Here is an 11,325-nt window from a genome sequence, read left to right on the forward strand (position 1 = left end):
TTCCTTCCTTCCTTCCTTCCTTCCTTCCTTCCTTCCTTCCTTCCTTCCTTCCTTCCTCCCTCCCTCCCTCCCTCCCTTTGAAAGTAGACAGGCTTCCTTCTAAAGTAAAAGAGCATTTTTTTATTTTTCCTATGGGCAAATTATGTATGTCAGTAGTAAGACAAGGGTCATGTTGAAGCTGACAAGAACCAGGCAGTCCATTTTGCAAATTTGTACTAAGCATGAATATACATATATAATTATGTCTCTAGCCATAGCTGTATAGCAACTAACAGGTTTATTAACAAAACTAAAAGATTTATAGTATGAGCTGTGGAATAACAGAGTTGGAAGGGATCTTGGAAGTTTTCTAGTCCAATCTCCTGTTTCAATCAGGAAACCCAAACATCAACAAATTGTATTGATGAAAACAACTTGTTTATATTAACAAGTTATTTTCATCACTACAATTTGTTATTGATGTTTGGCTTCTTTCCCTCCATTTTTTCCCCAGTCTCTTGCATTGATAGCAGTTAAATCAGCAAAAAAGTAAGGAGGAGGCCTTTTCCCCAGCTGTTCTCAGAGAAGAATATAATTCACTTAACATGTCACCAACTGCACAGTGTATGGTTGCTTCCCATTTTTGCCAACTATTCTTAAAATGCATGCAGACATGTTGTTACATGTTCCCTGTGTAACATTCTTTAATCCATATGCATATCCTACAAACCTCCCTCTTTCCCCTTTTTTTCCTTTCTCTTCCCTTCTTATAGCTTTCTGCCTTCTGCCTTTTTTAGTCAGCAGGCCATAGACTCTGATCCTGAATGTGCTCGCTGAATCTATAAATTGTTCATTGTGTAGAAAATACATTTTTTTCCCATAAAAATGATGGAAAGGAAAAAATACAATGGCTCGTTCCAGTTATAGCTGCATTTCCTTTTGAAAGTATTGAATTCTGTATTGCTTAAAAGCAGGTCCTGTGTCTGAAAGTTATTCAGCCTTGCAAACCCTAACAATACAATCATCTATAAAAATACCAAAAACCCATCTAGCCCCATGAAAGGAGAACAAAAGGAAAGCTGACTTGGGTTAGTCATTGCAAAATAATAATAATAATAAAAAAATTAAAATGTTTGATATTATGAAACATTTTCATGCAGATGGTCATAAAAACAGTTTAAGCTCCTCTTGTCCCATTTATGGCTGAATATCTTTCTGCTTTTTATTTTGCTCATCACACTAAAGGGTTCTTTTCATTTTATTTATATAAAACGTCCATAACTCTTTCCTTACTTTAGTTGCCTTGTTCATCAAAAGCATTTATGTTTTCTGTTCCTGATTGTTGAGAAATCATTATTTTGTATATATTTTGTATATATACAACTGGCAGATGACCTGAACGTGTTTTGCTGCAGGTTTGAAAGGAAACTACAGCCACCTATCTCCACAACCCCCATCTCAGACACACCAACAACAGCCAAGCCTCCTACAACTGACCCCATCCCTTTGGGTTCACAACCCCTAGTGATCACAGAAAAGGAAGTGCAGGACCTATTTCACAGACAAAGGCCAGGAAAAGCTCCAGGCCCAGACAAGATAATTCCTTCTTCCTTAAAAGTCTGTGCTGACCAATTGGTCCCCATCTTCACCCATATTTTCAATAAATCACTAGAGATGTGCTATGTTCCTTCTTGCTTCAAATGTTCTACCATCATCCCAGTGCCGAAGAAGCCCACCATCAAGGAACTGAATGACTACAGACCAGTTGCTTTAACATCTGTACTCATGAAAACCTTTGAAAGGCTTGTGCTGTCTCACTTGAAAACCATCACAGATTCGCTGTTAGACACCCTGCAATTTGCATACCGAGCAAATAGATCAACAGATGATGCTGTTAATATGGCTCTGCACTACATCCTACAACATCTTGAATCTCCAAAGACCTACCCAAGGGTTCTCTTTGTAGACTTTAGTTTAGCATTCAATACCATTCCAGACATTCTTCTAACTAAGCTAAACCAGCTAGTGGTACCTGAACACACTTGTAAATGGATCATAAGCTTCCTAACAGACAGGAAGTAGCAGATGAAGCTAAGCAGAATCACATCAGATACCTGTACCATTAGCACAGGGCCCCCCCAAGGCTGTGTGCTCTCTCCACTTCTCTTCTCTCTATATACCAATGACTGCATCTCAAATGATTCATCTGTTAAACTACTGAAGTTTGCAGATGACACAACAGTGATTGATCTCATTCGAAACAATGATGAATCCGTATACAGATGGGAGGTTGAACAACTAGCCTCCTAGTGCAACCAGAACAATCTGCAACTGAACATACTCAAAAACCGTAGAAATAGTGATGGACTTTAGGAGAAACCCTCCCACACTACCACCTCTTACAATACTAGACAACACAGTATCAATAGTAGAGACCTTCAAATTTCTAGGTTCTACCATATCGTAAGACCTAAAATGGACAACCAACATAAAAAATGTTATCAAAAAAGCACAACAAAGAATGTTCTTTCTGCGCCAACTCAGAAAGCTCAAACTGCCCAAGGAGCTGCTGATACAGTTCTATGGAGGAACTATTGAGTTTATCATCTGTACCTCTATATCTGTCTGGTTTGGTTCTGCAAACCAACAAGAAAAACACAGACTTCAGAGGATAATTAGAACTGCAGAAAAAATAATTGCTACCAACCCGCCTTCCATTGAAGGCCTGTATACTGCACAAGTCAAAAAGAAGGCTATGAAAATATTTACAGACCCCTCGCATCCTGGACATAAACTGTTTCAACTCCTACTCTCAAAACAACGCTATAGAGCACTGCATACCAGAACAACTACAAACAAGAACAGTTTTTTCACGAATGCCATCACTCTGATAAACAAATAATTTCCTCAACACTGTCAAACTAGTTACTAAGTCTGCATTACTATTAATCTTCTCATCATTCCTATCAGCCATCTCCTCCCACCTATGACTATATGACTGTAACCTTGTTGCTGTTGATATCCATAAGATTTATATTGACTGTTTCCCTATGACTATCATTAAGTGTTTTACCTTATGATTCTTGACAAATGTCAAAAATCTTTTATGTACATCAAGAGCATATGCACCAAGACAAATTCTTTGTGTGTCCAATCAGACTTGGCCAATAAAGAATTCAATTCAATTCAATTCAATTCAATTCAATTCAATTCAAGTCAAGTCAAGTCAAGTCAAGTCAAGTCAAGTCAAATCTAGTCTAGTCTAGTCTAGTCTAGTCTAGTCTAGTCTAGTCTAGTCTAGTCTAGTCTATGATGATTTAGTTTTTAACATCCAGATTTGTCGTTTTTGAGGATTGCTTTTTTTTACCAATGTCAATGTTAGGTCAATAACATACTGATTTTTATTCTGGTAAAATAAAAATTCCCTCTAGTCACCTGCCCCTCCTTCTCCTTTCTTCTCTGAATAAGCAAAACTCTTTTTCACCTTTTTCTCCCTCTATGGATGGATATGAAGGGAAAGAAACACAAGTGGGAAGGAGGTGTGGTCTTTGAAAATCAGGAACTCATTAACAATGTTGCTCTACTCCCTCTAAACCTTAAAACTAGTAATGATGTAGTTTCTTCAATAAATTGAAATTGGGGGAGCTATGGCAGTACCTTAATCTGGTTCTTATATTATTATGGCTGCTCACAAAGGAAGGAAGGAAGGAAGGAAGGAAGGAAGGAAGGAAGGAAGGAAGGAAGGAAGTCAGAGGTTAAATTAAATATTTTCTAAAATATTGTTCTTTTAGACTTGGTTTTAAAGAAAGAGGTCTGAAATTTGTGGATTGATTGATGGATACAACCAAGCTGAACAAGTAGAAATGGCTTGGAATATGGAACTTGGAAATGAGAAACTTTATTTCAGTTGAACATTTAGAGTAGAGCTAGGAAGACATTTTTGAAGATATCATCTTAAAAAGGCATTCAGTGATAATTGCCACAAAGCAAAACTATATTTGCAGAAGAGCTATCGAATGACGTTGAGCTGGCCATGTCCACCCTAAGTACGCCCCCTGTTCCCCCCCCCAAAGTCAAACACAACCATGATGTTGCCCTCAATGAAATCAAATTTGACGCCCCAATGTCAATGTCAATGAGAAGAATTTAGTCATCCTTTTTCTTCCAGTTTTCTAGTTTTCTACAGTTGCCATTTTACTGCAAAGGCAAGAGATAATATTTTCTCTTTTAGAATCTTAGCTGTGTATTAAGGAGCATCACAGCATTTAAACCCCTAAGAACACTCTGAGATGGTAGAGTTTGGAAACAGAGATCTGTCATCTGAGCAGAAAATGACTTTTTCTGCTGAAGCTGATATCAACAAGATCACCCAGAATCTCAAACCAAGCCCCTCAACCAGTTCCTGAGGTCCAATAATTGTAAAGTATGAGAATGACCTTAGAAGTGGGGTTTTGTTTGCTTTAGAAATGCATGCCATCATTTAATGTTATCAAAGAAAGATGGGTGAACAACATCTGAAAACAATAATATGATTGTTTAATTTCTACCTCAAAATCTCATTATAGGTCTGTCCAACTTTTTAACCAGAGAACAAGTGGATATTTTCTCTTTTCCTCAAGGCACCATTCACCATAGATAAGGCTGGTCAGCTTTAAAAGTAAATCAATATATATCATGCCATAAGGAAAGAAGCTTACAAATGAAATGGATAAAAAGAGCCTGAGGAAGATGGAAATTTTTCCTCACGATTTATGTCCCTCAATCCAAATATCAAATCTGTACTACCTGCATTGTGCCTTTGCAAATGGCAATGTGGCTGATTTAGAAAATTAAACGGAATGAGCCTATTTGGAGGGAAATCATGACATATCAGCTAAAAAGATGTCAAAGTACGTGCATGTAAATTACTAGGAGTAGAAGTCAAAGCCAACTCGAAAGCAACTTTAGTTACCTACAACTTCCATTAGCATTTCTAGACATTCATTATTTGTTCCAGAGTTTTGCTAATTGTCAGGGTCTGTTAAGGCTACCCTGAATAAAGGTTAATAATTATTTATCTCTCTCCCTCCTGCCTTTGGAGTTGAATTCAACAAGGTTAGGTGAGCAGAAGTAACTTTCAAAAGAGTTCTTCAGTATTTCCATACACAATAGCTGCATATTTCTGTCTGCAAAATTGAAATGGCTTCGTCATTCTCATTTCCAGCCTGTAGAAACATTATCACCAGCACTGGAAAGTTTGTACAGTTGTCCCCTTCCAATCTTTTCTTTCAAAGTGGTGACTACAGTACTTGGAATAAAGAAAAATAACAAATGTTATTCATATGGACCCAAATTCTTGCCAAGTAAGTAAGGCTATGAATGAAACTCTCTGTCAAATTGTTGTGAGAGTTGCTTTTTTCTCAAAAAATATTCAAAGGCTTGTCTTCCAGAAAACGAGCAAACTTCTGTGTAGTAGAGAAGAGAAATGTTCCCATTTCTTGACAATCCTGTCAAAGAGGCAGTGATTCCAAGCCCTGATGAAGTTGATGACTTTCATGGCTCTACTGTAGGCAAGATGTCTTTCGGGATTTTTGGCAGAGCCTTTGATGCCAAACATGTTGATTCTGAAAGCAGTGACTCACAAATGATGTGTAGAACTTCTTTCTTCACCAAAGCAGCAAAACCAGATGCATTGCCAAGCATCACAGGTGCTCCATATGTGTAGGGTACCATTCTTTCCCCCCTCCTTCCAGACAAAGTTTTCTTTGGCAAGGAAACTTTCCATCATTTCAGAGATGCTGATGGCCTTTATCATTTCCAAAAGGGATTTACAAAATAAGAATTCTTTGATGGCATTGGCATACGCATAATGGAGAAAAAACCAGATGCTTGGTGGCATGGAAAGATGTAAATGGTTTTATCCTTTTGACTGCTGAAAAGTCACGACATTCCTGACAATTCCTCCATGACCTGTTCAAAATATGAGAAGAAATGTCAGGGATTTTGAAAGAGTTGATGTTATCTGAGAGATGGCCCACTCAGTTTTATTCCTCTGCTTTCAGCCACAACATTTCAAACATTTCAGGGTACACAGTTTGCCCCAATCAAGCACTGTTGCTTTTGCTTGGGACTGTGATAATAGGAAGCTTCAGGCAAGGCTTTTGTGCTGAGATAAATGCAGCCCTTTCAAATTGATCCTCTGTTCACTACAAAGATCCCCAAAGTCTCTATATATATTTTAGGATGGACAGGCTAATGTAAACAGATATTTCTAATCAAAATAGCTGGATATATATTTTTGTTTATTTATTTTAATTCTTACTAATAGGAAACTTCTATGTATTAGATGTCACACAATGTCCTGGAGAATGCAGATCACCCTAAATGTATTTGAAGTGGGGAATAAAAACCTGTCCTAATAACATTTGACTTTTTAAAAAAATGTGACATTTTTTTTTCTTACCACAGTCCTGAAAATAACAGGAAAGAATGTCTCTGTCTCTCTCTTTCTCCTCTATCTATGTAACTCACTCTGTTCATGGTCCCTCTAAGGCAGGGGTCTCCAATCTTGGCAACTTTAAGCTTTGCTGGCTCCAATCTTGGCAACTTTAAGCTTTGCTGGCTGGAAATTTCTGGGAGTTGAAGTCCGCCAGGCTTAAAGTTGCCAAGGTTGGAGACCCCTGGTCTAAGGACCATCTGAGAACTAGGGACCATGGTTAGGGGCCTCTTTTCACAAGCATATGAATGTCAGTAGAGATGCATCACACCTCCCTATGACATCCCACATGACCTGCTACTTCATAGTTATGCACATAACAGTTAAGACCTTTATTTGTATTTATTTATTTATGTCATTTAATTTCTTCTCTTTGTAACTATTATTTAAAGGACTGAATCTTGAACGTTATCTTTCTATTACACCAGGTGCATGAAAAGGATCGCAAAGAATACTGTCTGTATATAGATGCACATAACATAAACACACACATGCACTGAGATGGATAAACTGAATTACTATTTCTTTTTCAAAAAAAGAGATTTGCAATACAAGGATAGTGAAAACCGTGTACAAAACCCAAACATTTACTGAAGTAAGAAAGCATATAACACATAGGATGAGGTATGTATACTGCCTAGCCCCGTGATGCCGAACCTATGACATGTGTGCCACAGGTGGCACATGAAGCCATATCTGTGGGCACGTGAGCGTTGCCCTAGCTCAACTCCAGCATTCATGTGCGCGCTGGTCAGCTGATTTTCAGGCCTTCCGGGCCCACCGGAAGTTGGGAAACCAGCTGTTTTCGGCCTCCAGAGGGCCTCTGGGGGTGGGTGGGGAAGGCCATTTTTCCCATGGCTCCTAGAAAGCTTCTGTAGCCTAAGGAGGCGAAAAACAAGCCTACTGGGCCCACTGTGACATCACATGCCAAAAGTGGGGGGAGCACTGGGGGGGGTCACACACGAATGTGGAGGGGTGGGGCACATTGAACTATGGGTGTGGGCATGTGCGCATGCGACACCACCACCCCACCCCACCCGCACTCCCTTGCTTTTGGCACGCGATGGCAAAAAGGTTAGCCATCACTGCCCTAGCCTCTTATCTCTTGTAACCTTTTGTTAATCCCACTTCTAGGATCTCTTTGTCTCCATTAATGGGACTCAAAACTGCAAGTAGCAACTTTGTGTCACATTATCTTGTTTTTCCTACCCATAACACATGTATTATGCTTTAATAAGACTGTGGTAGTGGGGCACAGGAATGAGCTTTTAATGACACTAAGTAAAGGACATTCTATGCTATAGGACAATGATGGCTAAGCTTTTTGTCGTCACAAGGCGAAAGCACGTGTGCACACCCATAATGCAATGGATACATGCAGTGGTGGGATTCAGCCAGTTCGCACCACTTCGGGAGAACCGGTTGTTAACTTTCTGAGCAGTTTGGCAAACTGGTTGTTGGAAGAAATCATTAGGGCAGAGAACCGGTTGTTAAATTACTTGAATCCCACCACTGCATACATGACCCCTGCTCCCCGACCCCCGTGCATGTGCATGTGACCCCCCCCGTGTGCACCTCACCCACTGCACATGCATGCATGACCCCCCATGCTCCCCTGCCCCGCACATGGGCACCTGACTCCCCCATGCTCCCCCTGCTCCCGTGCATACACATGTGACCCCCCACATATGTCCTACCCATGCATGTGTCTCCTGCATTTGCCCCACTCCCCACACATGTGTGCACGTCTCCCGCATGTGCCCCACCCCACCCCACCCCCCACGCATGTGCCCCACCCCCCACGCATGTGCAACAGAGACTCAAAACCCAGCTGGCCAACGGGAGGCACACACAAATATGCAGTGTAGCTGAGCTGCAGCGACAGCTCACATGCCCGCAGAGAGGGCTCTGTGCACCACCTGTGGCACACATGCCACAGGTTCGCCATCACAGTTATAGGAGATCACTTTCGCCATGATAATTGTAATGAGAAAAGCAAGCATCACCTCCTTGTTTCCTTCAGATTAATCCAAATCATATCCCTGCAGGCACTAAAACATGTTCTTTCCCACTTCATATTTTGGTGAACACTTTGGTAGCAGCACTAGTTATTTTAAAATACAAGTCTACCACATGCTAAGAGATTGTGTATATTGCAACCAAATCTTTTGTTATTGTTTTTCTGCAAAACTCAGAAATAAGCTGTGTCGTTAACTTACTCTCCAAATTCCACATTAGTCTTCTGTGATTAAGAATAAATCAAAATTGGTGGATGGAGGCTTTGCCTTAATACAGTGGATTGTATCAGCCTCAGGTATATGAATTTCCACTGGATTATCTTCCGATTAACATATTCACTGGCAAGAAATGAGCCAGTCCTGGTGATGCTTGATTTAACATACACTAAAGAAATAAATGGATTTTTTCAAGGCAGTTCTAGACACACTAGAGTCTTGGGAAACCTACTGTTTTAAATTGTAATTACATTTTCAGTTGTAATTCACGTCCCACTGAAAGATACTAATTTGCAGTTGAGAAACTAGTCACAGTTGGTAACCAGAGCATATCATCTTTCTTCCTTGATTGCAGAGCCTAACCTATGCCCGAAGTTCAATCTAGCTAGCATTTTGTAGAAGTGCGGCTCAAGAACCCAAGCTGGGGGTGGGGGGCTTAATGAACACAGTGGCCATGACCTAACAACATAATTAGGTTCATGAGGGACAAAACCATATCTATCAGACAGAAATTTCCAGTTGCTCAGACCACTCCAAAAGCAACTTTCATTTTGTGCTGAAGTGTTTGAAACAGCCCTTTTGTTATATGGAGATAACTCAAGGACTCTTTGGGGTAGAAGATACCCTCCTATTGCCTTTTGGGAGCTGCCTTCTTATGAGAATTATCTCACATTTAAAATAATGGTCTGACACTTTTATGAGGGATTCAAGCGAGGTTGGATCGATAGACAGGAATATACCACCATTTCTACAGTTTTGAGTGTGTTCAGTTCCAGATTTTTATTTTTTTTATTATTTATTTTATTTGTCACAACGGTAGATATAAGCATAAGCATGAAATAACTATACGATGAATAAGCATATATATAACCATAAGTATGTAATAACTATATGAAATTGTATAAAATCAAAGGGAACATTAGGACAGGAACGGTAGGCACATTGGTGCTCTTATGCACGCCCCTTACAGACCTCTTAGGAATGGGGTAAGGTCAATAGTAGATAGTTTTTGGTTAAAGCTTTGGGGATTTTGGGAAGAGATCACACAGTCTGGTAGTGCATTCCAGGCATTAACAACTCTGTTGCTGAAGTCATATTTTCTGCAATCGAGATTGGAGCGGTTCACATTAAGCTTAAATCTATTGTGTGCTCGTGTATTGTTGTGATTGAAGCTGAAGTAGTCTTCAACAGGAAGGACGTTGTAACAGATGATTCTATGAGTTTTTATTTTTATTTTTTATTTTTATTTTATTAAATTTCTATACCGCCCTTCTCCCGAAGGACTCAGGGCGGTGTACAGCCAAAATAAAACACAGAATATATACAATTAAAAGAATTTTAAATGAACTATTACTATGCGGCCGATAATTAAAACATTTAAAAATTTAAAATATTATTAAAACCCCAATTTAAAAACAACTATTTATGCCAGTCCTGCTTGAATGAATAAATATGTTTTAAGCTCACGACGAAAGGTCCGAAGATCAGGCACTTGACGTAAGCCAGGGGGGAGTTCGTTCCAGAGTGTTGGTGCTCCTACAGAGAAGGCCCTATTCCTGGGGGCCGCCAGCCGACATTGTTTGGCGGACGGCACCCTGAGAAGGCCCTCTCTGTGAGAGCGTACGGGTCGGTGGGAGGCATAAGGTAGCAGCAGGCGGTCTCGTAAGTACCCGGGACCTAAGCCATGGAGCGCTTTAAAGGTGGTAACCAGAATCTTGAAGCGCACCTGAAAGACTACAGGACGCCAGTGCAGACTACGGAGCAGTGGTGTTACATGGGAGCCACGAACGGCTCCCGTTACCACTCGCACAGCTGCATTCTGGACTAACTGCAGTCTCCGGGTGCACCTCAAGGGCAGCCCCATGTAGAGAGCATTGCAATAATCCAGCCGAGACGTAACCAGAGCGTGAGTGACCGTGCATAAGGCATCCCGGTCAAGGAAGGGACGCAACTGGCGAACCAAGCGAACTTGGTAAAAGGCCCTCCTGGTGACAGCCGCCAGATGTTCATCAAAGGACAGCCGACCATCCAGGAGGACACCCAAGTTGCGAACCACCTCCTTTGGGGCCGCTAACTCGCCCCCAACAGTCAGCTGCGGGTGCAGCTGACTGTACCGGGGTGCCGGCATCCACAGCCACTCCGTCTTGGAGGGATTGAGCTTGAGTCTGTTTCTCCCCATCCAGACCCGTACGGCTTCCAGGCACCGGGACAGCACTTTGACCGCTTCGTTGGGGTGGTCCGGGGTGGAAAAGTACAGCTGAGTATCATCAGCGTACAGATGATAACTCACCCCGAAACCACTGATGACCTCACCCAGCGGCTTCATGTAGATGTTGAACAGGGTAGGCGAGAGAATCGACCCCTGTGGTACCCCACAAGTGAGGCACCTCGAGGACGACCTCTGCCCCCCTGTCAACACCGTCTGTGACTGGTCGGAGAGATAGGAGGAGAACCACCGATAAACGGTGCCTCCCACTCCCAACCCCTCCAACCGGTGCAGCAAGATACCATGGTCGATGGTATCAAAAGCCGCTGAGAGGTCTAATAGGACCAAGGCAGAGGAACAACCCCTGGCCCTGGCCCTCCAGAGGTCATCCACCAACGCGACCAAAGCCGTCTCCGTGCTGTAACCGGGTC

Source organism: Ahaetulla prasina, chromosome 1, assembly GCF_028640845.1.
Source record: "Ahaetulla prasina isolate Xishuangbanna chromosome 1, ASM2864084v1, whole genome shotgun sequence".
NCBI classification, from domain to species: domain Eukaryota; kingdom Metazoa; phylum Chordata; class Lepidosauria; order Squamata; family Colubridae; genus Ahaetulla; species Ahaetulla prasina.